The 26,969-nt window shown below is 32.2% G+C and overlaps 2 long non-coding RNA genes across 2 annotated transcripts in view; one reads left to right on the top strand and one right to left on the bottom strand.

The window, feature by feature from the left end:
• The window catches only part of LOC141459564 (uncharacterized), a 35,867-nt gene that overhangs the window by 5,891 nt on the left and 3,007 nt on the right, over nt 1-26,969 (bottom strand). The window lies entirely within an intron of this gene.
• On the top strand, nt 152-26,940 carry LOC141459565 (uncharacterized). The gene is made up of 2 exons (XR_012461514.1): nt 152-3,891; nt 26,449-26,940. It is a non-coding gene; the product is annotated as an uncharacterized lncRNA (long non-coding RNA).

Genomic DNA, 26,969 nt, shown 5'->3' with positions numbered 1-26,969 from the left:
TTGACTTGAGACATGGAAACTAAGGTATAGAATCATACCATCAACTATTCAAGTTATTAAAAACTAAAAACAAAAAATGAACACAGTTATTAGATCTTAAGTGAAACAGTATAAAAACTTAGGTGGGCATAATAAATTTGTAGTCACTTATTAAAACTGTCCGGTAGGACAGTTGTATAAGGATTGATCGTCAAAAAGTGCACGAAAAAGCGTAACGTTAAAAAACACCCAACTTTGACAATTTTTTTCTCTTTTTCTATAAAAGATAAAATTCCCAAATTTTCTTTAAAATATAGGGCAAACCCTCCTTTATAACTGTAATTTTTTTGCAACCCCCCAGACCTAATAGATTTTGAGAAAAAAGTTGCCGAAAATGAGCAAAAACGGCATTTTCAGAAATTGTTGTTGTTCTTCTTCTTCTTCTTCTTGTTGTTGTTGTTACCTTTTTTGTAAACTACGTAGCGCCTAAACGCGAGAACCGATTTTCATGAATGAGGTGACATTCAATTCGGAATTTTATGTAGATGTGCCTTTTGGGGGTCTCGACGCTGTACACCGAATTAGAGAGGAGTTAGCCCCCTTAATGTAAGGCCCCCTTCAAAATTATTATTACTAATTACTCTGTAAATCATAGCCCGATTTTGATAAAATTTGGTAGGATGATAGAGTTAGGGCTCCCCTACGTAACATTAAAGCGGCGATCTGCTCTTACACTAGTTAAGGGGAAGTATAGCAATCGTTTCAAATTATCGACAAGTGAACTGATTTTCATGAATGAAGTGTCATTCGAATCGAAATTTTGTACAGATTTGCACTTTAAAAGTCTCGTCGCTACGCCTCATATGGAGGGGAGTTTGCCCCACCCAAGTAAGGCCGTTTCTAAAACTATTATTACCAATATTTCTATAACGCTTTGTCCGATTTTGATAAAATTTAGCACGAAGAAGTGATTAAAGCTCCTCTACATGGCTGTGAAGTGCCATCATGCTCTTACACCTACTAAGAGGAAGTACTGAAATCGTTAAAATTATCATTGGGTGAACCTATTTACATTAATGAATTGTCGTTCGATTCAAAATCTTTGCCTCTTTGCCTTTTAGGGAGAAGTACTGTAATCGCCCGTTTATTTTTCTTACTCCTCTTAAAAGGAAGGTCTGAAATCGCAGTTTAAATTTGCTTTTTACGTACAAATACCTTCCTATTTTATATAAAAAGGCTTTCTCAAAAAAATTGTTATTGAGGATGGTTTGGGGACCGCAACTATAATCATTCTTTAAAAAGATCTCTCCAGTGGTAGTTACGGTTCCTACTTAACACCTTATCAGGTTATAATGTTAGAATTGCTTATTCCAAATTTAAAAAAAACAGTAAAGCAGATATGTAACTTAGCAAAATAGACAAAAATGAAAATCTATCCAAAAGGTACAAAAATCTCCTTAACAAAAACTTACAGTTTAAAAAGTTAAGTATAAGGGTTGATTAAACGCCAAAAGGTACACAAATCAGCAAGTACCCAACATTTCATTCAAGCTTAGTTGATATAATTTAAGTAATTTTGCTGCATTAACTTTTCCTTCACATTTTTTAGAATTTATTAGATGTCACAGAACCTTATGCTGGCCATTTTCATCTACAAAAAATTTGTTGAAGTAGCACTGTAGATTGACTGTAATATCTATTAATCTATAATAATCAAACTATTAATTACAGGTTAAAAAGAAAACGTTATAAAAAATAAAAAAAATTACGAGGCTACAAAATTTAAAAACTTTTTTAAAAAAATGCTTACACCAACATACATCAATGATTTCCATTATTTTATTTTTAATAAAAATCGTCTGTTTAAGTTCATTCTTCGATTAAAGTAATTGTTACTTTATGTAGTAGTCAAACGTTTATAATAATAGGTAATAATTATCTGGCTTTATAGAAAATAATATAGTTTTCTTCAATCACACTCTCAATGTAGCTGTTCTTCTCACAATGTTATAATATGTTATGTAATATAAAATAAATAAGTATTGCATACTTTTAGGACAGATAATTATTCCAGTATTTTACTGTAAGTAAAATTAAATTACAATTGAGAAATGAATAATTGTTGAATAATCTACTTGTTATTAACTGTGTGTTATTTGTGCTCACGAATATTTCGGTTAGACGAATTCAAGTCTGAAATATTGTTTTAAATCCTCCGTGATTCAAATTTAAACAGTAGCCGACTCTAACTTTGTCTTTTTCTACTTTAACATGCATGTATAAGATGTGACAACTTCAGAATAAAGGGCATATTAAAGATAAATCAGAAGAATAATAATTATTTGGAATAGAGTTAAAATAAAGTACCTATTTAAAAACGAAGATATAATATACATTTTATCACAATTATAACCAAATAATATTATGAACGAACTGGCCAGCATAAGGGTCTGTGACATCTAATAAATTCTAAAAAATGTGAAGGAAAAGTTAATGCAGCAAAATTACTTAAATTATATCAACTAAGCTTGAATGAAATGTTGGGTACTTGCTGATTTGTGTACCTTTTGGCGTTTAATCAACCCTTATACTTAACTTTTTAAACTGTAAGTTTTTGTTAAGGAGATTATCGTGATAGTATGTGAGGACCAAACAGAGGAATTCATTGCGAAAAACATATTCAATGTAAACAATTTTATTAATTTCAAAAAACAGAAACATGCACAAACAAATTAATAATATCAAATAAAATTTTTTCAGTCAGTCCAAATGTCAGTTATCTGCTGGCTCTCTAACGGCTAAAATTCGATATAAAATTATTTTAAGTTTTACTAAAAATATAGATTTTTTTTTTTTAAGCACGTTACGTTATTGATTTTAAGGGAGCACATTTTGTCACAATGTGTAACAATGTGTTAGTTCTTCTAACTTTTTTATAACTCTTATTTTTCTTTTAATTTTATTGCACGATAGATTAAGCTTCCCTTAAAATGACATGAAAGTATATAGAGCGGCCTGTAAAAATTCCGTTGTTTTTTAAGATCAATTTTGTCTTACTCAATTTACTTAGTAGAAGAATCATTGTGTTCATGCTGTTTTTTGAATTTGAGTTTTACTGGAATTATCCGTTTGAGGTTCCTTCAGTCTGTAAAAGTAGTTTTACCAGAAATCGCAGAGCGTTAAATTTTTTAGCTTAGATATACAATGATGGTTAGATGATCCAATTAGGTTTTAGTCAAAATCGGTCAGCCGGAAGTATCACTTTCATGAGTAAATTTTTGTTTGTTAGAAATTTCTGTGAAACTTGTACAGGAAATTCGAATTAATTCTAAACTTATTAGAATTAAATAGAACAAACATCCCAAGTTTGTGGAATATTTGTGAGTTTAATTTAAAGAATAATATTAAGAGGAAGTCGTGAGAGTGTTGCTACCAGATTTTGTTCATAGAAATTATAATTTCTGAGAAAGTCTTATTCCAAAAGTTGCGATAAGAGAACTTCATCAGTTAAAAGTGTTTGTATTATTAATTTGTATTTGTTGCGATAAGAAAGAGTCAATAATAATAAAGTTTCCTATAATTGAATAAACCATGAAGAAATGTGTACATAGAAACATTCAGACATAATATCCATAACTAATCCCTTACTTGATAATATAAGTGCTATTAGACTTTACTCTTTCACCTGAATTGTAAACAATAAACATGGTATGGTTTTAATTTAATAAACCTTAAACTTATAGTGGCGTGATTTCCCCCTCCTTTATCTTTTGTATGCACTATAAAGTCGAAATAATTATTTAATCTAATTCAAACGTCTTTTGACATTCGTAGAAGAAGTGCTAGTTATTTTTTCTATTTTATTAGCTATTAAACTATTTGTTGAAGACTTCATACATCCTACTCAATTTGGTAAGTAGATTTTTTGTAATTATTTAGTTAAATAAATTTTAATTCAGTTTCCCTTATTTGGCGGTTGTTTTTAGTTCGATTAATTGTGCTTAACTGCTGATGTCTGTCTAGATGAAAAGTGATCCTAGTTCTGACTGATTGTTAAAATTCACTTCCTTTATCAAAAAGTTAATAATATTGCTTAGAGTACTTTCGTTGCTCAATCGGAGAAATAAAGTGATTACCTTCTTGTTGTGATGTAGATACTCTAATTTATTTTTCTTTTTATCCATTTTTTGGACGTAAACTCCCCGCTTTTATGACCAACTTGCTTTATTACTTTTGTCTGACACTTTGTCTGATAATAAACTTGTAACAAATAATCATGTTAATGGACAGATTTCACTTCTTCAAGATTTTCTTAAAAACAATTTTCTGCAGCAAATTTTCTTGGCATACAGTTTCATATATTTATGTCTATCACTTTTACTATTTGAGTTTTCTGAGAAAATTCGCTCTAAAACGAATCTGGTGGAGGAAGAAAAGTAGGCAGGCTTAAGTATCATTTCGTTCTAGTGGTCGGAGGTACCACTTAACTGCTAACTATTAGGATGGATTCAGTATTCCGGTAAAATTCTTAGTTTGATGAAAATGCCTCTTTAGAAAATAAATAAAACATTTTTTTACTTTTTCACTTCCTCTTAGACAAGTATCGCGCCCTTGTAAAAATTTTCCGTTTCGCCTTTCCACCGGAAATGTAATATGCGCACATACTGTATATGTAGTGTTGTGTGTGTTGTCAAAATATCTCAAAACGAATATCATACGAAGCTGATACCCGACATTTCAATCAGGTTCGACAAAGCCCACAGACAACACAATCCCTAAACCAGAAGTCTCAGTACGCTGCCTTAGTGAAGGATTTCTTCGTTTTTCATTGATTTTATTTTTATTCTTCTCTAAGCTTCTTTTTATTTATTTTGGTAAATTGCAAATCTATCTTACCCCATGGCACATCGTTGAATCCGGATAACTACAAACTAAATTTCCATCCTTGCTGTTTGTTTTTATAATCAATTATTGTTCTGAAAGTTCCTTTTTTGTTATTACATCTAATTAAAATATTTCCAATTTAAAAAAATTACTCTTTAAAGTTTTATGTTTCATTGCAAAAAACAAAAATTTACTTCGTTTTTCGAACCTATTTTTTTTTTTTTCCAGAGTCGAAGAAAACATTACTTTAAGTATTTATATTAAGAGTTAGTTATTTATTTCTTAAAATACTAAAGATTTTAAATTATATTATAGATATGCCTTCTAAACACCGGAAAAAAAGCAAACAATTAAAAAATTAGTATCGGGTATTAGACAGACAATTGACAGCACTGCTGAGCTCGAAAACTACACTATTGTGACTCCCGCCGCAACTAAGCAACAACGGTACTACGTTAAAAATCGCAAGGGAATAGTAACAAAACAGCGAAAATATAACTTAAGAAAAAAAATAGAAATAAAAGAAAAACAGAAAGTGTACAATTTAGAATACAAAGAAGCAATAGCAAGGAAACAGAGAGAGTATGATTTCGCTCATACAGAAGATAAAAAAAAGAAACAGAGAGAGTACAATTTAGAACACAAAGAAGCAATAGCAAGGAAACAGAGAGAGTATGATTTTGCTCATACAGAAGATAAAAAAAAGAAACAGAGAGAGTATAATTTGGAACACAAAGAAACAATAGCAAGGAAACAGAGAGAGTATGATTTTGCTCATACAGAAGATAAAAAAAAGAAACAGAGAGAGTATAATTTAACTAATAGAGAGAAAATACAGAAGAAACAGAGAAAATTTGATAATGAGCACATAGATAGAAAAAGAAAACAGCAAAGAGTGTATAATGTTGCCCATAAAGTGGGCATAGCAAGGAAACAGAAACAAAAAGACAGAATAAATAGCGAACAAAAGATTAAAAAACAAAGAAATTACAATGAAAAGAAAAGAAGCGAAATTAACATCAGACAAAAAAGGTATGATGAAAAGAATCGCGCTGTAATAAATTTAAAAAGAAATATTCGGTACTTTTTGACTCGCCAAAACGTAAATAAACCCTCGGCGTCATTCGCATCTTTATTAAAGAAACAGATTCAAACTCGAAAAAAAATTAGTACATTTAAAGATGAAAGCGCGCTAATAAACAAATTGTGTTTAACTTTAAAACGGAATCGTCAGTTCAATAAACACCGCCGCGTAAGGAATAAAATTAATCGCACAATGTCTTATTACCTCATTAAACATTCTAAACATTTAACCGGAATTGCTCGATCCTACTTTAGGTATCTAAATAATAAATTAAAAGCCGTTGTCGATGAGGCCGTTAATAAGTTCGAAGTAAATAAAATTAAAACACTAACACCTAAAAATATCGTTAGAGTTTTCGGAGGTAAACAAAAACACACGACACATTCTGAACCTTACTTCTACGAAAGTTCCTACAGCGTGGTTCCTCCCGGACATATATTGCTCGCAGATAATCTCGCCGTTTTCCTCAATAGGCACAATTTTAAAAAGTACATAACTAAAGATAATCTCCTTAACAAAAACTTACAGTTTAAAAAGTTAAGTATAAGGGTTGATTAAACGCCAAAAGGTACACAAATCAGCAAGTACCCAACATTTCATTCAAGCTTAGTTGATATAATTTAAGTAATTTTGCTGCATTAACTTTTCCTTCACATTTTTTAGAATTTATTAGATGTCACAGACCCTTATGCTGGCCAGTTCGTTCATAATATTATTTGGTTATAATTATGATAAAATGTATATTATATCTTCGTTTTTAAATAGGTACTTTATTTTAACTCTATTCCAAATAATTATTATTCTTCTGATTTATCTTTAATATGCCCTTTATTCTGAAGTTGTCACATCTTATACATGCATGTTAAAGTAGAAAAAGACAAAGTTAGAGTCGGCTACTGTTTAAATTTGAATCACGGAGGATTTAAAACAATATTTCAGACTTGAATTCGTCTAACCGAAATATTCGTGAGCACAAATAACACACAGTTAATAACAAGTAGATTATTCAACAATTATTCATTTCTCAATTGTAATTTAATTTTACTTACAGTAAAATACTGGAATAATTATCTGTCCTAAAAGTATGCAATACTTATTTATTTTATATTACATAACATATTATAACATTGTGAGAAGAACAGCTACATTGAGAGTGTGATTGAAGAAAACTATATTATTTTCTATAAAGCCAGATAATTATTACCTATTATTATAAACGTTTGACTACTACATAAAGTAACAATTACTTTAATCGAAGAATGAACTTAAACAGACGATTTTTATTAAAAATAAAATAATGGAAATCATTGATGTATGTTGGTGTAAGCATTTTTTTAAAAAAGTTTTTAAATTTTGTAGCCTCGTAATTTTTTTTATTTTTTATAACGTTTTCTTTTTAACCTGTAATTAATAGTTTGATTATTATAGATTAATAGATATTACAGTCAATCTACAGTGCTACTTCAACAAATTTTTTGTAGATGAAAATGGCCAGCATAAGGTTCTGTGACATCTAATAAATTCTAAAAAATGTGAAGGAAAAGTTAATGCAGCAAAATTACTTAAATTATATCAACTAAGCTTGAATGAAATGTTGGGTACTTGCTGATTTGTGTACCTTTTGGCGTTTAATCAACCCTTATACTTAACTTTTTAAACTGTAAGTTTTTGTTAAGGAGATTTTTGTACCTTTTGGATAGATTTTCATTTTTGTCTATTTTGCTAAGTTACATATCTGCTTTACTGTTTTTTTTAAATTTGGAATAAGCAATTCTAACATTATAACCTGATAAGGTGTTAAGTAGGAACCGTAACTACCACTGGAGAGATCTTTTTAAAGAATGATTATAGTTGCGGTCCCCAAACCATCCTCAATAACAATTTTTTTGAGAAAGCCTTTTTATATAAAATAGGAAGGTATTTGTACGTAAAAAGCAAATTTAAACTGCGATTTCAGACCTTCCTTTTAAGAGGAGTAAGAAAAATAAACGGGCGATTACAGTACTTCTCCCTAAAAGGCAAAGAGGCAAAGATTTTGAATCGAACGACAATTCATTAATGTAAATAGGTTCACCCAATGATAATTTTAACGATTTCAGTACTTCCTCTTAGTAGGTGTAAGAGCATGATGGCACTTCACAGCCATGTAGAGGAGCTTTAATCACTTCTTCGTGCTAAATTTTATCAAAATCGGACAAAGCGTTATAGAAATATTGGTAATAATAGTTTTAGAAACGGCCTTACTTGGGTGGGGCAAACTCCCCTCCATATGAGGCGTAGCGACGAGACTTTTAAAGTGCAAATCTGTACAAAATTTCGATTCGAATGACACTTCATTCATGAAAATCAGTTCACTTGTCGATAATTTGAAACGATTGCTATACTTCCCCTTAACTAGTGTAAGAGCAGATCGCCGCTTTAATGTTACGTAGGGGAGCCCTAACTCTATCATCCTACCAAATTTTATCAAAATCGGGCTATGATTTACAGAGTAATTAGTAATAATAATTTTGAAGGGGGCCTTACATTAAGGGGGCTAACTCCTCTCTAATTCGGTGTACAGCGTCGAGACCCCCAAAAGGCACATCTACATAAAATTCCGAATTGAATGTCACCTCATTCATGAAAATCGGTTCTCGCGTTTAGGCGCTACGTAGTTTACAAAAAAGGTAACAACAACAACAAGAAGAAGAAGAAGAAGAACAACAACAATTTCTGAAAATGCCGTTTTTGCTCATTTTCGGCAACTTTTTTCTCAAAATCTATTAGGTCTGGGGGGTTGCAAAAAAATTACAGTTATAAAGGAGGGTTTGCCCTATATTTTAAAGAAAATTTGGGAATTTTATCTTTTATAGAAAAAGAGAAAAAAATTGTCAAAGTTGGGTGTTTTTTAACGTTACGCTTTTTCGTGCACTTTTTGACGATCAATCCTTATACAACTGTCCTACCGGACAGTTTTAATACAACTGTCCTACCGGACAGTTTTAAAAATATAGTAAAATGGCCTTGTGGTATTACGTGTAAATTTTCGAAACAAAGTATGCGTTCTATTTTAAATAAATTAGTTGAATTAGTGAAAAGCAATATGAATGAAATGTCAATCAAAAAGCTTGCGAACACATGTAGGTACAGACATCTCAATAAAAAAGGACACACCATACACTGCGCTTCACACGACAGCATATTCAAATGCAGTACACTTCTGCAAATTCTTTCAGAGTTATCGGTACATTACACCGCGTTCAGGAACATAAAAAGACAGATTTACACTATGCGTAATCTATGTTTTCAAATTAATCGTGTAACTTCCTGTATAAATAAAACGAATAATGTCGAGTCTATTTTACGGTCGGTTAATGATTTAAAAAAGTTCCTCGGGAATCTTAAAATCGACACCAACAAATTTAAAAAATATGTAACTTCCACCAGCTGCGACACTAACGAAATGAACATTTTGAATAAATATAAGAAAAACTTGTCTGCGTTAAAAAGTAAAGTAACTTCTTTTCCGGAAAACTTTTGCGCGTGTTGTAATATCTTATTTTATGACGAGGATTTAAAAGATTTTATTAAATTTCAAAATAAAGATAATAAATCGTGGCGAACTGTAATTATTTATATTAATAAAAATTATGATAAAGGTCATTTGGATAATATTAAAATTTGTACATACTGTGCACAAAAATTAAATCAAAATTGTATTCCCGGACGCGCCGCGTATAACTGTTTAGAAGTAGATCCCTTGCCTGAAGAAGTTGGTAAGCTGAATATTTTCGAAACTATGCTGACCCAATTAGTTAAATCGTTCCAATGTGTTATTCGTCTCCAGCCGAAAAAAGGGAAAATTGCGGTCAGTGAAAAACTTAAAGGGTTAAAGGGTCGCGTCACTTATTTACCCCTCCCTTTGCAGAAAAACGTGGACTTGCTACCGAACGAACTGCCCCAAAATCATGAAGTGGTTGTACTTGTTAATGGCGTACCTACACAAAACCGAGTCATATGGCGAGATTTAGTGAGCGCGAATAAAATTTACAATGCGATTGCCGCGTTAAAAGAAATTAACCCGTTATACGCGAATGTAAATCTAAATGTAAAATTGTTACCGAATATTAACGAAAATTTAGGTAATAAATATACTTTTAAGGATGTATCCGGGGCATCCATAAAAAAAGTAGATAGTACAACTTTTTATAAAACCGGATTTTATACTTTTCACTCCCTTCATCCGATAAATATGAGCGCAGTTGAATCGAGCGAAATCGAATCGTATCAAATGCAGCAAATGAAGGGAGATTATGTGTCGGTTTTTGATAAATACTTAGATTATTTGACATTTCCGCATCTATTTCCTAAAGGCAGGTTCAGAAAATTTGACGTAAATAGAAATATTCCTCTGTCGGACGCTGAGTATCGTAAAACGCGAATATTAAACAAAGACGGGCGATTTCGGCGGGATCCTTGTTATTTATTTCATTTGTTAAATGACAGTGAATTTAAATACCTAGGCGGGGCGATTGCACATTTGCTAAACGTTCGCGCGTACAAACCGTACACGGTCAATGATATTTTAACTAAAGTTACCGTAAACGATGAACAGTTGGAACAACATTTAATCAATTTATTTAGTTCGTTACGGGGTACTAAAGAGTATTGGCAACGTCGTCGCCAAGAACTCAATGCCATGACACGCGATTTTGGGGCGCCAACTTTTTTTGTAACTTTGTCATGTGCAGAATATGATCATTCCGAATTATTGCAGTATATTGTCAAAATTAATAATGATGTTCCTAACGTGGAGAAAATGTCCGCCGGAGAGTTATGTGCGTTAGATCCGACTAGCGTATGCAGATATTATCACCGTCTTATCCGAAATATGTTCAAGTTTCTAATAAACGATAAAATAAATCCGGTGTTAGGTTTCGTGGAACACTATTTTTGGCGCGTAGAATATCAAGAAAGGGGGGCGCCGCATTACCACATGTTATTGTGGATTCGGGATAGTCCGGGAATTAATAACGATTGCTTTAAAAAGGTTGCCGATTTTATTAACACATATATTTGTGCTCGGTTACCGGATCCTTTAGAGTCACCTGTCTTACACTCGTTTGTCCGGAAATATCAATTGCATAAGTGTAACTCGTACTGTCAACGTAAATATCGCGTTAATCAAAAAATGTATACTAAATGTCGGTTTGGATTTCCGCGTAAAGTTACCGACGAATTGATAATTAATGACATAATTTCCACAATCGCGTCTAGAGTTAAAGGTTTCGGTCCGAAACGTGTTTATGACTTGCCCAGACAGAGAAGTGAGGTACGCATTAACGACTACAACCCTGTCCTTTTATTAGCTTCCGGCGGGTTTAACGTTGACGTGCAATTTGTTAAAGACGGAGATTTGAGATTAGTTATTTACGTAACTAGTTATATATCGAAAAATGAAAAAACGGAATTAGAAGATTTGTGGGCTGATATATGTAAAGAATCGAATAAAAAAGCGTTTAGGATTAAAAAAATTAACGCATCGTCAGATCGGGCTATACGAAACAGTGGATCGGTTACTCGGGCATCATTTGTACGGTAAATCGGAAGATATGCGATATATCAGCACCACGTTTCGCGAGAATAGAAAACTATGTGTAAAACCGTTTAGTGTTCCGGACGAGATGTCATATGCTGGGTCTAAACTATAGACCATGGTCCACTGAAGCCAACTGGGATTGTACCATGTGCAACTTAAAAGCTAAAGAGGATACTCTCCATTTTCTGGCCGTCTGTCCAATTCTTGCCGAATATAGAATGAGGTATTTTGGGAAGGTTCAACTGTCCAAAGAAGACCTAATAGAATACTTAAACGGGAAGGATTGGGATAGACTTTGTGGGTATGTGAGGGCTGCATCCACATACAGAGATTTTCTGGTTGCCCAGTACAATGGATAAAAATATGTATATATATAGTGTAAATATGTTATTATTATTAATATTGATTTATTATTATTCTCCCTAGGTCTCATTTTATGTTTGAATTGTTATAAGATAATTTGAGTTGTTTTTATTTATTTATTTATTTTTTTTATTATTTATATTCTGTAAGTTAAAGACTAACTAGGCAGACGGACGTATGTCCAATGTCGAAAAGTGTATTTTTTATTTTATTTTAGTATGGATTGTATAATGTTCTGTTCCAATAAACACTTATTATTATTATTATTATTATTATTATATATCGAAAAATGAAAAAACGGAATTAGAAGATTTGTGGGCTGATATATGTAAAGAATCGAATAAAAAAGCGTTATGGAGTTTAGGTTTAAAAAAATTAACGCATCGTCAGATCGGGCTATACGAAACAGTGGATCGGTTACTCGGGCATCATTTGTACGGTAAATCGGAAGATATGCGATATATCAGCACCACGTTTCGCGAGAATAGAAAACTATGTTTAAAACCGTTTAACCAATTACAAAATATGCCGGCTAATTCCACGGATATATATTTGAAGTCATGGCTAAACGATTACTATCCGAATCGACCCGACCATCTAGAAAATTTAAACTTATACGACTTCTGTCGTTATTACGATCTTTCCCGCGATCAATTAGAAGCCGTAAACCGAATAAAATTAAAAAATAATGTTATTTTAAGAAAGCGTGGAAAACCTTACGTTATTCAACATCCGATGTACAAAACGTTAAATACAGAACAAGACCGAAATAAATATTATCATTCCCTTTTACTTCTTTTTAAACCGTGGCGAAATGAATCGGATATTTTAAAAGGTTTTCGGACGTACCAAGAAGCGTTTGACCATTATTCCGCGGAATTAAAACAGGCCATGACTTATCACGATAAATTAATTATGATTGAAGAAGGAATCAAAGAACTTCAGAGTAAAATTGCGGAATTCAAAGAAGAGAATTTCATTAATTTAGAAGAGGATAATATTATCCGAGAAGTGCAGGATGCAGACGTGGCGATGTTGGAAGTTTGCGCGGCGATGTATACCAGTATTGACGATCGCGATAGTAAATTTAATTTAAACGAAGATCAAAGCCGGATTTTTAATAAAATAACTAAAACACTTATCGACCAAAGTCAAAAAAAATGCAATAATCAAATAAAATTATTCGTCTCTGGTGTAGGCGGTACGGGTAAATCGTATCTCTTAAAAGCGTTAAAAGTTTGGATTAACAATACATTTCCGCCTAAGAAAGACACTGTTTCAGTGGCTATAACGGCTCCGACCGGCCTGGCTGCATACATTGTAAATGGCGTCACCATTTACCGGCTTTTGTCGCTCCCGGTTGAGCACCAACAAACCGCCGAATATAATAAATTAAACGTCGAAAGTTGTCGGGCGATTAGACACGTACTTAAAGATATGAAATTATTGGTAATAGATGAAATTAGTTTAGTTTCGAGTCTCGTTTTCGCTTATATTCATCTTCGGTTGACGGAAATTGCTAAAAATAATGAACCTTTCGGTAATTTTAATATTTTACTTTTCGGGGATTTGTTACAATTGCAGCCCGTTAAAGGTAATCAAGTTTTTAAAAAGTTAACTCGCATCGAATGCAAATCCAAACTCGGATCTATCGGTTCTGTTGATCTTTGGTCGATGTTCGAATACGACGAATTAAAAATTAACGTAAGACAGAAAAATGATAAAAGCGGTTTCATAAACACTTTGCTCAATATTCGGTCGGGTAATGTCTGCGCAGAAGACATCGCACTATTAAACTCACGTGTTTTGCCTAATAATGATTTAAATAATGTAATTGAAAATTATAAAGTATTACTCGATTCCGGTAAAAATCCGTTATGTCTCTTCGCGACTAAAGCTCAATGTATAACTTTTAATAAACTTTATTCAGATAAATTCGCGAAAGAAATAGTTACAATAGATAGTATCGATGAAATTGATTATAACTCTAAATTATCGAATAAAAAAATAAAAGATTTGAACTTTTTAAATAATAAAATTTCGGAAGACGTCTCCCGTACGGCTAATTTATCTAAAACTATAAATGTATTTGTTGGCGCGAAAATAATGGTTAAACGAAATATCGATATTGCTAACGGAATTGTAAACGGAACAATTGGTGTGTTGGAACGGTTTGTTTATAAAGGAAACGTAGTAGATACTTTAATCATTATCGTGAATAACAAACCCTTTACTTTAGAAAGGGTAAAAGCGCGATTTCTGTTGTTAAAAAATATTTACGTGCATAGGAAACAATTTCCGGTGACTCTTTCGTACGCGGTAACCATCCACAAATCTCAAGGCTTAACCTTGGATTGTTTATTCACGAGTTTGGGTAAAGAAGTGTTTGCACCGGGCATGCACTATGTAGCTCTCTCGAGGGTCACTAATTTAAACGGTTTGTATTTAATTGATTTCGATTCGGCAAAAAATAAAAGTAGATATGGACGCGATAAGTGAATACCGTCGTTTAAATAAAATGATCCAATCACCACGTTTGCAAACTGCGAATAATAATATTTGCGTTTCCCCCACCATCAATTTAACAAAAGAAGAATCCCTTCTCCAATCAAATGTTAATCGCAAACTTTGTTCTAAAACGGAAATATTTGGCTTACCAAATTCTGACGGCGTTTCATGTTACGCGAATGTCGTTGCACAGTGTTTGATTAATATAGATACCGTTAAATTTAACCTAACGAATAACCTCGTCAATAATATAAACATAACTTTTCCGGATCCAAAAACTCGTGATAACTACCAAAAAGTGAGTGTAACTTTCGAATTATTTAATATTTTAACATCCGGAATAACTCGTGGTGCCAAAAAACCTAATACCAAAAGACTCCGCGAATTAATTGCTCACGGTAGTGACGTAAATTTTAACGCGAATGTTCAACAAGACGCGCAAGAATTTCTAATATTTCTAATATCCGCTTTAAAAACAGAAAATAACATTCCTTGCAGGTTATTTGATTGTACAGTAAAATTCGTTCGAAAGTGTTTCAATTGCAATAGTTATTGGGATGACGTTCCCATTAATCTTGAGGTAATGTACTTTTTAGAATTCGGGGTTCTCCAAAATAACGAGCCGGTTACCTTTCACTCGTTATTCGACTATAAATTATCGGATATAACTTGTTCAGAATGCGGAGAAAATAAAATTTATATTCGTAGTAAACTAAATTCGGTATCGGATTATCTAATAGTTATATTAAAGCGTTATCAAGGAAATCGTGTTTTAAATGAAATTCACTCTTTCGATGAAAATAAAATTAATATTGACGGCTTTAATTCACACTTTCGTCACTACGGTTCGGACCTTAATTCTGGCCACTACGTTTGCGCGATAAAAAGTCCAAATAATTCGTGGAAATTGTTACTAATTATTGTGTAAATGTTGGCCCGATTTTGATAAAATTTGGTAGGATGATAGGGTTAGGGCTCCCCTACGTAACTATAAGGCGACGATCTGCTGTTACACTTGTTAAGGGGAAGTCTAAGAATCTTTTCAAATTATCGACAAGTGAACTGATTTTCATGAATGAAGTATCATTCGGATGGAAATTTTGTAGAGATTTGCCGTTTAAAAGTCTGGACGCTATGCCTCATCAGGAGGGGTGTTTGCCCCACCCAAATAAGGCCCATTCTAAAACTAATATTACCAATATTTCTATGACGGTTCGTCCGATTTTGATAAAATTTAGCAGGAAGAAGTGATTAAAGCTCCTTTACGTGGCAGTGAAGTGCCAACATGCTCTTACACCTGCTAAGAGGAAGTGCTGCAATCGGTAAAATTATGAATGAGTGAACCGATTTACATTAATGAATTGTGGTTCGATTGAAAATCTTTGCCTGTTTGCCTTTTCGGTAGAAGTACTGTAATTTATACTGCAGTTTATTTTTCTTGCTCCTCTTGAAAGGAAGTAGTGAAATGGCAGTTTAATTTTGCTATTTACGTACAAATACCTTGCTATTTTATTCAAGACGCTTTCTCAAAAAATTGTTATTGAGGATGTTTTAGGGACCGCAAGTATAACCATTGTTTAAAAAGATCTCTGCAGTGGTAGTTACGGTTGCGACTTAACACCTTATCAGGTTATAATGATAGAATTGCTTGTTCCAAAGTTTAAAAAATTGTGTAAGGCAGATATGTAACTTTGGAAAATAGACAAAAAGGAAAATCTATGCAAAAGGTAGAAAAATCTCTTTAACAAATGCTTACAGTTTAAAAAGTTAAGTATAAGGGTTGATTAAACGCCAAAAGGTACACAAATCAGCAAGTACCTAATATTTCATGAATACTTGATTGATATTATTTAAGTAATTTTACTGCATTAATTTTCATTAATTGTAACATAGTGTGTTGAGTGGTGGGAGTCTAAGGGACCCACCGCCAAAAGGGAAGGAGAGGGAGTTAGTTGTAGAAAAGTAAGGAGTGGACACGCACCTACCGTCCGCCAGGGCCCGAAGACCAATTGGTAAAATATTTTTTTGAGCTCATTATTTTTAAATCTTAATTAACTTGATTATTTAAATTTTGTATTTTAAAGGAAACTTTAACTGTTTTATTATTTTAGTTTATTTATGGTTTATATAACTTGTTACCCAGCTGGCGTCATTATTTAATTTAAAGAAATATACTTTGGTTTGTTCAGTTTTGATATGCGTTTTTTATTTTTTTTTATTTGATATATCACCACCTCTGAGGACAACTATAACGTTGCATTTTGGCACCCGCTCCAGGGACTCGAGAAAATTCCTTGTACGAACCAACAGGAGACCCTCTGCGTTATTAATTAACGATTTCGTATAAAATAAATTGATTGGCGCCCGAATAGTAAAAATGTCAAATAAAGGAGAAAAAAAGGATGGAAGTAACGAAATGGAATCAGCGGAAAAGTTTTCGAGTTTAGAATCTCTGATAAAACAAATGGCAACTGACCAAGCAAAACAAATGAATATATTAAACCAGAATTTTGAAAGGGTGAATTATGAGGTATTGAATATGAAAGATACTGAAATTAATGACATGGTGCGGGGTAATACGGATCAGATAATAAAAGTGACAAAAGTGGTAGAAGATCTAGAAAAAGAGTTAGCAGTTGAAAGGTAGAAGAGGGAGAAAGGTTTCGATATGTTATACATGAATATTAAAACATCAGTAGAAGAACAGAAACATTACAACAAGAACCAGACTGAAGAGTTAAGCAACAACATTTTATGGAGCTAATGGCCACAGACGTCGATGCGCCGAAAAAAAAAAAGAAAAAAAAAAACATTTTAACAAAAATTCAAAACCACATTGCCGTGATTGAAGATAGCCGAAATGAATGGACGAAAGAATGTGATGGGAAGTTAGAAGACATCGAACAGAGAATCAACAGAATAGAAATGCGAGAACTGCCGAGTGTGCAAGGTGGTGGAGCAATGGACCTGTGTAACATAAAATGCCGAGTTAGGTTTGTGGATACACAGAATCAAAACCCGATAGAATTCTTGAAGGAGTTTGAGCGAAAATATAAATCACTAAGTGATAAGATTAAGATTGAAATTTTTGAACAACATCTAGACGGAAGAGGTATGGTTTAGTTTCAGTTGGTAGTCGATAAAATAAAAACCTTCGACGAATTAAAGCAAAAATTTATCAACTATTTTTGGGACGATGTTGAACAGGGCAAGGCAGTCGAATTGCTTCAAACTGGAAGATTCGATGTTTCTGATGCTCGTAAAGCAGATGAATACGCAATGATTGTTTATCAAATGTGCAAGAATGTGGATAAATTTCCAATCTCAGAGACTAAAATGTTACAATTAATAGCTAAACATTTTGGAAATACTTTCGCACAAGCAGTGGTTGTACAAGGTATACAGGATTTCGAAATTTTTCTAAAAGTTTTGAATGGATTTCCGCTTGAAACTATACATCGAGAGTGCAGGAGGTCAGAGTTTAAACCATTTAATGAACGAACATCAAATCCAAGATATCAGCAAAACAGCAATCAACAGTATTCAAGACACAACCCACAATGGCTACCATCAGATAACGCCGAAGGAACTAAAGGTTCAAAAAACGAGTAAATTCTGTCGAATACCACCAAAATTGTCACTTACGGAAGAATAATTGCGATAAAAGGTATTCGACACAAATGAAAAGAAAATTTAGGCCAAATAGTAATTACAAAGTTTGGATGGAAAATCAGAAACAACTTTGTTTTCAGCAAACAAATAAATTCGTAAAAGGATATAATTATAGAAATATCAATTTTGAAAGAAAATCACAAAATAAGAATAAGATACAAACTGAGTTTTTTAAAAAGGATAACGGCAAATATCAAAGAGTTTTTTATAACACTAACTGGCTTAAAAATAGAAAAGAGCAGAATTCAAGGATTAGTGAACAGAATTCTTATAGAGAAAGAAGTTCAAACGTTATCGACACTGCCGACAACAATATTCAATATTCAAGTAATGGTCATTCAATAGAAGATAATGTTTATGATATTCGTATTTTAACAAAAAGTTGGGGAGATTTACTATTAGATGAAGGCGAAATTAATGAAAAGGAAGTGAATAATTTTGACGGATGTCCTTTTATTAAGTTGTTTATTGGTAATAAAGGTTTTATCGGACTAATAGACAGCGGATCGGAAGTCAATGCTGTGTCAGAAAAATTTGTTAAAGAATTACAGTGCCTTAATATTTCCTATCAACAACTGCCTGTTTCTAATGTAGTTGTGACGTCAGCGTTAAACAAAAATTCAAAGAAAATTAAATCCCAAATTATATTAGATGTATTTTTTGACTCTCTTTATTACTTAGGAGTTTTTTATGTGATACCAAATCTCTCTCAGGATATAATTATTGGAGCCGAAGCTTTGTATAAACTTAATGCAAAATTTGATTTTTCAGAAAAAATTGTACAATTTACCAATTTAGATTCAGGTGGAAAAGCTTATTTACCGTTCAATACCAGTTCTGATCAAACATTTAAATTGCAGTTAATACAGACACCTTCCCCAGAAATAACTAACGCTATTAGAGCAACTGTTGAGACTATCAGCAAGAATAATAACACAGATTTGGAATCGTTACAGAAGTTTGAAAGTTTAGTAAATCGAAATCGAGTTATTTTTAGTTCGAAACCAGGATTAATTAAGAACTTTAAGTATTAAAACTGTCCGGTAGGACAGTTGTATATTAAAACTGTCCGGTAGGACAGTTGTATAAGGGTTGATCGTCAAAAAGTGCACGAAAAAGCGTAACGTTAAAAAACACCCAACTTTGAAATTTTTTTTCTCTTTTTCTACTAAAGATAAAATTCCCAAATTTTCTTTAAAATAAAGGGCAAACCCTCCTTTATGACTGTAATTTTTTTGCAACAACCCAGATCTTATAGGTTTCGAGAAAAAAGTTGCTGAAAATGAGCAAAAACGGCTTTTTCAGAAATTGTTGTTCTTCTTCTTCTTCTTCTTCTTCTTCTTCTTGTTGTTGTTGTTGTTGTTGTTGTTACCTTTTTTGTAAACTGCGTAGCGCCTAAACGCGCGAACCGATTTTCATGAATGAGGTGTCATTCGATTCGGAATTTTATGTAGATGTGCCTTTTGGGGGTCTCGACGCTGTACATTAAACAAGAGAGGAGTTAGCCCCCTTTATGTAAGGCACCCTTAAAAATTATTATTACTAATTACTCTGTAAATCTTAGCCCGATTTTGATAAAATTTGGTAGGATGATAGAGTTAGGGCTCCCCTACGTAACATTAAAGCGGCGATCTGCTCTTACACTAGTTAAGGGGAAGTATAGCAATCGTTTCAAATTATCGACAAGTGAACTGATTTTCATGAATGAAGTGTCATTCGAATCGAAATTTTGTACAGATTTACACTTTAAAAGTCTCGTCGCTACGCCTTATATGGAGGGGAGTTTGCCCCACCCAAGTAAGGCCGTTTCTAAAACTATTATTACCAATATTTCTATAACGCTTTGTCCGATTTTGATAAAATTTAGCACGAAGAAGTGATTAAAGCTCCTCTACATGGCTGTGAAGTGCCATCATGCTCTTACACCTACTAAGAGGAAGTACTGAAATCGTTAAAATTATCAATGAGTGAAACTATTTATACATTAATGAATTGTCGTTCGATTCAAAATCTTTGCCTCTTTGCCTTTTAGGAAGAAGTACTGTAATCGCCCGTTTATTTTTCTTACTCCTCTTAAAAGGAAGGTCTGAAATCGCAGTTTAAATTTGCTTTTTACGTACAAATACCTTCCTATTTTATATAAAAAGGCTTTCTCAAAAAAATTGTTATTGAGGATGGTTTGGAGACCGCAACTATAATCATTCTTTAAAAAGATCTCTCCAGTGGTAGTTACGGTTCCTACTTAACACCTTATCAGGTTATAATGATAGAATTGCTTATTCCAAATTTAAAAAAAACAGTAAAGCAGATATGTAACTTAGCAAAATAGACAAAAAATGAAAATCTATCCAAAAGGTACAAAAATCTCCTTAACAAAAACTTACAGTTTAAAAAGTTAAGTATAAGGGTTGATTAAACGCCAAAAGGTACACAAATCAGCAAGTACCCAACATTTCATTCAAGCTTAGTTGATATAATTTAAGTAATTTTGCTGCATTAACTTTTCCTTCACATTTTTTAGAATTTATTAGATGTCACAGACCCTTATGCTGGCCATTTTCATCTACAAAAAATTTGTTCAAGTAGCACTGTAGATTGACTGTAATATCTATTAATCTATAATAATCAAACTATTAATTACAGGTTAAAAAGAAAACGTTATAAAAAATAAAAAAAAATACGAGGCTACAAAATTTAAAAACTTTTTTAAAAAAATGCTTACACCAACATACATCAATGATTTCGATTATTTTATTTTTAATAAAAATCGTCTGTTTAAGTTTATTCTTCGATTAAAGTAATTGTTATTTTATGTAGAAGTCAAACGTTTATAATAATAGGTAATAATTATCTGGCTTTATCGCAAATAATATAGTTTTCTTCAATCACACTCTCAATGTAGCTGTTCTTCTCACAATGTTATATATATGTTATGTAATATAAAATAAATAAGTATTGCATACTTTTAGGACAGCTAATTATTCCAGTATTTTACTGTAAGTAAAATTAAATTACAATTGAGAAATGAATAATTGTTGTTGAATAATCTACTTGTTATTAACTGTGTGTTATTTGTGCTCACGAATATTTCGGTAAGACGAATTCAAGTCTGAAATATTGTTTTAAATCCTCCGTGATTCAAATTTAAACAGTAGCCGACTCTAACTTTGTCTTTTTCTACTTTAACATGCATGTATAAGATGTGACAACTTCAGAATAAAGGGCATATTAAAGATAAATCAGAAGAATAATTTGGAATAGAATTAAAATAAAGTACCTATTTAAAAACGAAGATATAAATGCATTTTATCATAATTATAACCAAATAATATTATGAACGAACTGGCCAGCATAAGGGTCTGTGACATCTAATAAATTCTAAAAAATGTGAAGGAAAAGTTAATGCAGCAAAATTACTTAAATTATATCAACTAAGCTTGAATGAAATGTTGGGTACTTGCTGATTTGTGTACCTTTTGGCGTTTAATCAACCCTTATACTTAACTTTTTAAACTGTAAGTTTTTGTTAAGGAGATTATTATAAACGTTTGACTACTTCATACAATAACAATTACTTTAATCGAAGAATGAACTTAAACCGACGATTTTTATTTAAGAAATAATAATAAATAAATAAAATAAACAAAATCATTGATGTAAGTTTGTGTAAGCATTTTTTTAAACAAGGTTTTGAATTTTTTAGCCTCATATTTTTATTTTATTTTTTATAACGTTTTTCTTTTTAACCTGTAATTAATAGTTTGATTATTATAAATAACTAGATATTACAGTCAATCTACAGTGCTACTTGAACATATATTTTTTAGACGAAAATGGCCAGCATAAGGGTCTGTGATATCTAATAAATTCTAAAAAATAACTTATTAATGAAAATTAATGCAGTAGAATTACTTAAATATTAATGAAGTATTAATGAAATGTTGGGTACTCGCTGATTTGTGTACCTTTTGGCGTTTAATCAACCCTTATACTTAACATTTTAAACTGTAAGTTTTTGTTAAGGTAAATTTAAAACTCAACCGATTAAGGAATATTTTTTTAAACCGTATCCTGTACCATTCCATCAAAGACGGGAAGTAGAACTTGAAATTAAACGGATGTTGTCTTTAAATATAATAGAACGATGTATAAGCTGTTACATAAATCCGCTAGTATGTGTGCAAAAGAAAGACGGATCGGTACGGCTGTGATAGATGCACGACAGTTGAATAAATATTTAATTAGTCATAAAGATAACTTTTTAACCGTAGAAGAAATTTTTAGATTCTGTCATAATATGAAATACTTTTCTTCAATCGATTTAACGGCAGCGTTTTGGCAAATACCTTTGGATGGAGAATCACGTAAATTCACCGCTTTTCAGTTTGATGGGCTGACTTATCAATTCAGAGTAGTCCCTTTCGGAACGAAAAACAGTTTAGCAGCATTAGCATAGCAATAACGTCCTAGGGGATTTAAATTTCGTTAAATGTTACGTTGATGACCTGTTGATTTTTTCGAGGACAGAAGAAGAACATCTAAAACATTTAGAGACTGTTTTTAAGAGGTTTGAAAAGTTTAATATCACAGTCAATTTGGAAAAATCGAGATTCTTTTGTGAAGAATTGGACTTTGTGGGACACAAAATAACTCCCCGAGGTACAGAGCCACAGCAAGATAAGCTTTCAGTGATTCAAGCGTTCCTATACCAACTAACAAGAAGGAACTTAGAGGGTTCTTAGGACTAACAAATTATTATGCTAAATTTACTAGAAACTATTCCCATATTACTGGAAAATTGAGTCATTTGTTAAAAGAAAAATCGAAGTGGAATTGGGGCGAGGAAGAAAACAAAGTTTTCGACGAAATTAAACAACTATTTTTAAATACAGTTATCTTAGAATTCCCGAACTTTGAACAACCATTTCATCTATTCTGTGATAGCAGTTATAACGCCTTAGGTGCGAGTCTCAGCCAATATGACGATGCCGGCGACCTAAGAGTAATTTATTTTGCTTCAAGAACTTTGCGTGGTGCTGAGAAATCATACTATTACTGAATTGGAGTTACTGAGTGTAGTGTGGAGCGTTAGGAAGTTCCACAGATACCTCGCTGGAAGAAAATTTTATATTCATAGCGACCACAAGGCTTTAGTTTTCCTAAACAAGTGCAAGGATTCACCAGCTCGTATACGCCGGTGGACACTCTTCATGCAGCAATATGAGTACGAAATTATCCATATCCCAGGAAGAGATAATATTGTAGCAGATGTTTTAAGCAGAGCAGTTAACACTGGAACAAAAATTTACGGCACTAAAGGAGGGCGATATTTTATTAATAGAATGAAACGAAACAACAAAAACAATTACTTCCAAAATTTACGTTCAAAACTTATTGAGGGATATGAAATTGATGAATTATCGCAAAAGTTGATTATGAAAAGATTGGAGGAACAGTTTGTTAAAAAGGGAAAGTGGAAGTTCAGGATAGAAAAGGGAATTATAGTATGTGGCAGAGATAGAGCCGGTTTACCGCTCAGAGTTTATGTACCAGAGTTAATGCAGACACAGTTAATTAAAGCGATACATATAAAATTTCTTCATGTGGGAATTATGAAACTATTCCATTTAATAAATATAGATTTCTATATCCCTAAACTTTGGAAAAAAATAACTGAAATAGTGGATTCATGTCCCATTTGCCAATTAAATAAAATTAAAAATTTCAAGAATTATTCGGATCAACTTACCATTGAATGTGAACGGCCAGGGCAGCTTGTGTCTTGTGATTTTTATGGACCGTTAGTTAGAAGTAAAGGAGGGACAAAATATATATTCTGCATTATTGATAATTTTTCAAAGTTCGTTAAATTGTACTCACTCAAATCAATTACTACTGACAGTGCGTTGAGATGTTTGGAGCGTTACATTAAGGAAGCGGGGAAGCCTAACAAAGTGCTTAGTGACCATGGAGTACAGTTTACCAGTAAGAAATGGGTTGATACTTTGACTTCTTGGGGAATAAGGTGTACGTACTCAGCAATACGACATCCCCAATCTAATAATACGGAACGCACAAACAGAGATTTAGGAAATTATTTTAGAGTTTTGTTGGGAGATACTCACACTAAATGGGCCTGGGAGTTGCAAGATATAGAAAATACAATAAATGGTACCTATCACCATACCATTGAGACAACCCCAATAGAGATACACTATGGTAAGAGACCTGATAGACCCTGGAAGAGTGTTGGCGTGAGTTCTGATATGGTTAATTTAGACGAAATCAGGAAAAGAGCCAAGGACAAGATAATAAGAAAGGGCGTAATAAGGAATAAAATGTTTAGAGATACACATAAATTGATGACTTTTAATATAGGAGAAAAAGTTTTAGTTTATTCTAACCAGATACCAAAAAACACTGACACTCAAGTGGGGAAATGGCTACCACTTTTTGAAGGCCCTTACATTATTGGAGTTTCGCTACAGAATGGGACTTATGAGTTACAGTACCTGGATGGCCGAAGTCGAGGCAAATTTCATACAAACATGCTGCATAGGTATAAAGAGAATTCTATATGGGAGGAGACCTAATACTTGTGTCGGGATGAAGGAAGACAGGCAGATTCGCAAATTAAGGAAGCTTCATCCATTTCTCCTTACGAAGAAATGTCTTTTCGTCGGTGGGCATAATGTAACATAGTGTGTTGAGTGGAGGGAGTCTAAGGGACCCACCGCCAAAAGGGAAGGAGAGGGAGTTAGTTGTAGAAAAGTAAGGAGTGGACACTCACCTACCGTCCGCCAGGGCCCGAAGACCAATTGGTAAAATATTTTTTTGAGCTCATTATTTTTAAATCTTAATTAACTTGATTATTTAAATTTTGTATTTTAAAGGAAACTTTAACTGTTTTATTATTTTAGTTTATTTATGGTTTATATAACTTGTTACCCAGCTGGCGTCATTATTTAATTTAAAGAAATATACTTTGGTTTGTTCAGTTTTGATATGCGTTTTTTATTTTTTATTTATTTGATATATCACCACCTCTGAGGACAACTATAACGTTGCATAATATTTTTTAGAATTTATTAGGTGTCACAGACCCTTATGCTGGCCAGTTGATTCATAATATTTTTTTGTTATAATTGTTATAAAATGTATATTATATCTTCGTTATTAAACAGGTACTTTATTTTAACTCTATTCCAAATTATTCTTCTGATTTCTCTTTAATGTGCCCTTTATTCTGAAGTTGTCACATATACATGCATGTTAAATTAGAAAAAGACAAAGTTAGAGTCGGCTACTGTTTAAATTTGAATAACGGAGGATTTAAAAGAATATTTCAGTCGTGAATTCGTCTTACCAAAATATTCGTGAGCACAAATAACACACAGTTATAACAAGTAGATTATTCAACAATATTTATTGATTTCTCAATAGTAATTTAATTTAGACCCCCTAATTTTACTTATAGTAAAATAGTGGAATAATTAGCTGTCCTAAAATTATGCATATCTTATTTATTTTATATTACATATAACACAAACACCTAGATTGAGAATGTAATTGAAGAAAACTATATTATTTGCGATAAAGCCAGATTAATTATTACCTATTATTACAAACGTTTTGACTAATACATAAAATAAGAATTACTTTAATCGAAGAATGAACTTAAAGGGACGATTTTTATTTAAAAATAATAAATAAATAAAATAAAATGATTGATGTATGTTGGTGTAAGCATTTTTTAAAAAACGTTTATGAATTTTTTAGCCTCATATTTTTTTATAACGTTTTCTTTTTCACCTGTAATTAATAGTTTGATTATTATAGATAAATAGATACTACAGTCAATCTAAGTTAAATGGTGTACTACTTGAACAAATATTTTGTAGTTGAAATTGGCCAGCATAAGGGTCTGTGACATCTAATAAATTCTTAAAAAATATGAATGAAAATTAATGGAGTAAAATTACTTAAATAATATGAATGAAGTATTAATGAAATGATGGGTACTTGCTGATTTCTGTACCTTTTGGCGTTTAATCAACCCTTATACTTAACTTTTTAAACTGTAAGTTTTTGTTAAGGATTGGTTATGTTGGTATGTTTGTGATGATTTTTTGTGAGAATAAAAGATAAATGAGTTGATGTAGTTAAAGAAGAAGAGGAGAAAGAAAGTAGATATTCTATTTATGTAGATTGAATATAATGGAAATGTTGTTATTATTATTGTAAGAGAAATAGTTGTTATGAATGAAGTGTTAAGTAGGAGATGCATGTATGATTTTTGAAGAAAGTAAATGAGAATAAATGATTTAAGTGAGTATTTGAAGAAATAAATAATGATGAACATGTTCTATTGTTTTAGGAAAGAAGGGTGGTGAAGTGAGAAGGAGGGAGTATAAATGCGGACCCCAGCCCGGTGAAGAGGCATTTGATTAGTAAGGGAGAATACAAGCGGATCGTACGGGAAGCAATGTACATTTAATTGTAATTTTTGAATAGAAATAAATTTGTGATTATTTTTTTTTTCTGTTTAATAATTTAGTTGAAGTTGATGGGATTGTTTGATGAAGGTTTTTATTTGGAAAAAAGAAAATAAATGAAGAAGAAGATGTGTTGAATAAATTGAATTTTGATATATGTAGATACAGTGCGGAAGAAAAGTTTGCATACACGCTGAAAATTTGTCTTTTATCTCGGTGGGAAAGGATATCTTGTGTGGCTTCTTTGATTAATGTTTGCAATGTTACGATATGAAAATCCTTGATTATTTAATGTAACTATTAATGTGCGTTCTGACACAGGAATTTCCTTTCTTTGGTGAAGCATTTAAAATAACAATAAATTGTTAACTAAATCCGCCTATTTTCATGTTTCAACTATAAC

This window comes from Rhodnius prolixus, unplaced genomic scaffold (genome assembly GCF_049639745.1).
Source record: "Rhodnius prolixus isolate KJV_2025 unplaced genomic scaffold, Rpr scaffold_11, whole genome shotgun sequence".
NCBI lineage: Eukaryota > Metazoa > Arthropoda > Insecta > Hemiptera > Reduviidae > Rhodnius > Rhodnius prolixus.
Note: the sequence above shows the minus strand (reverse complement) of the source record. Positions and strands in the feature narration are given on the sequence as shown.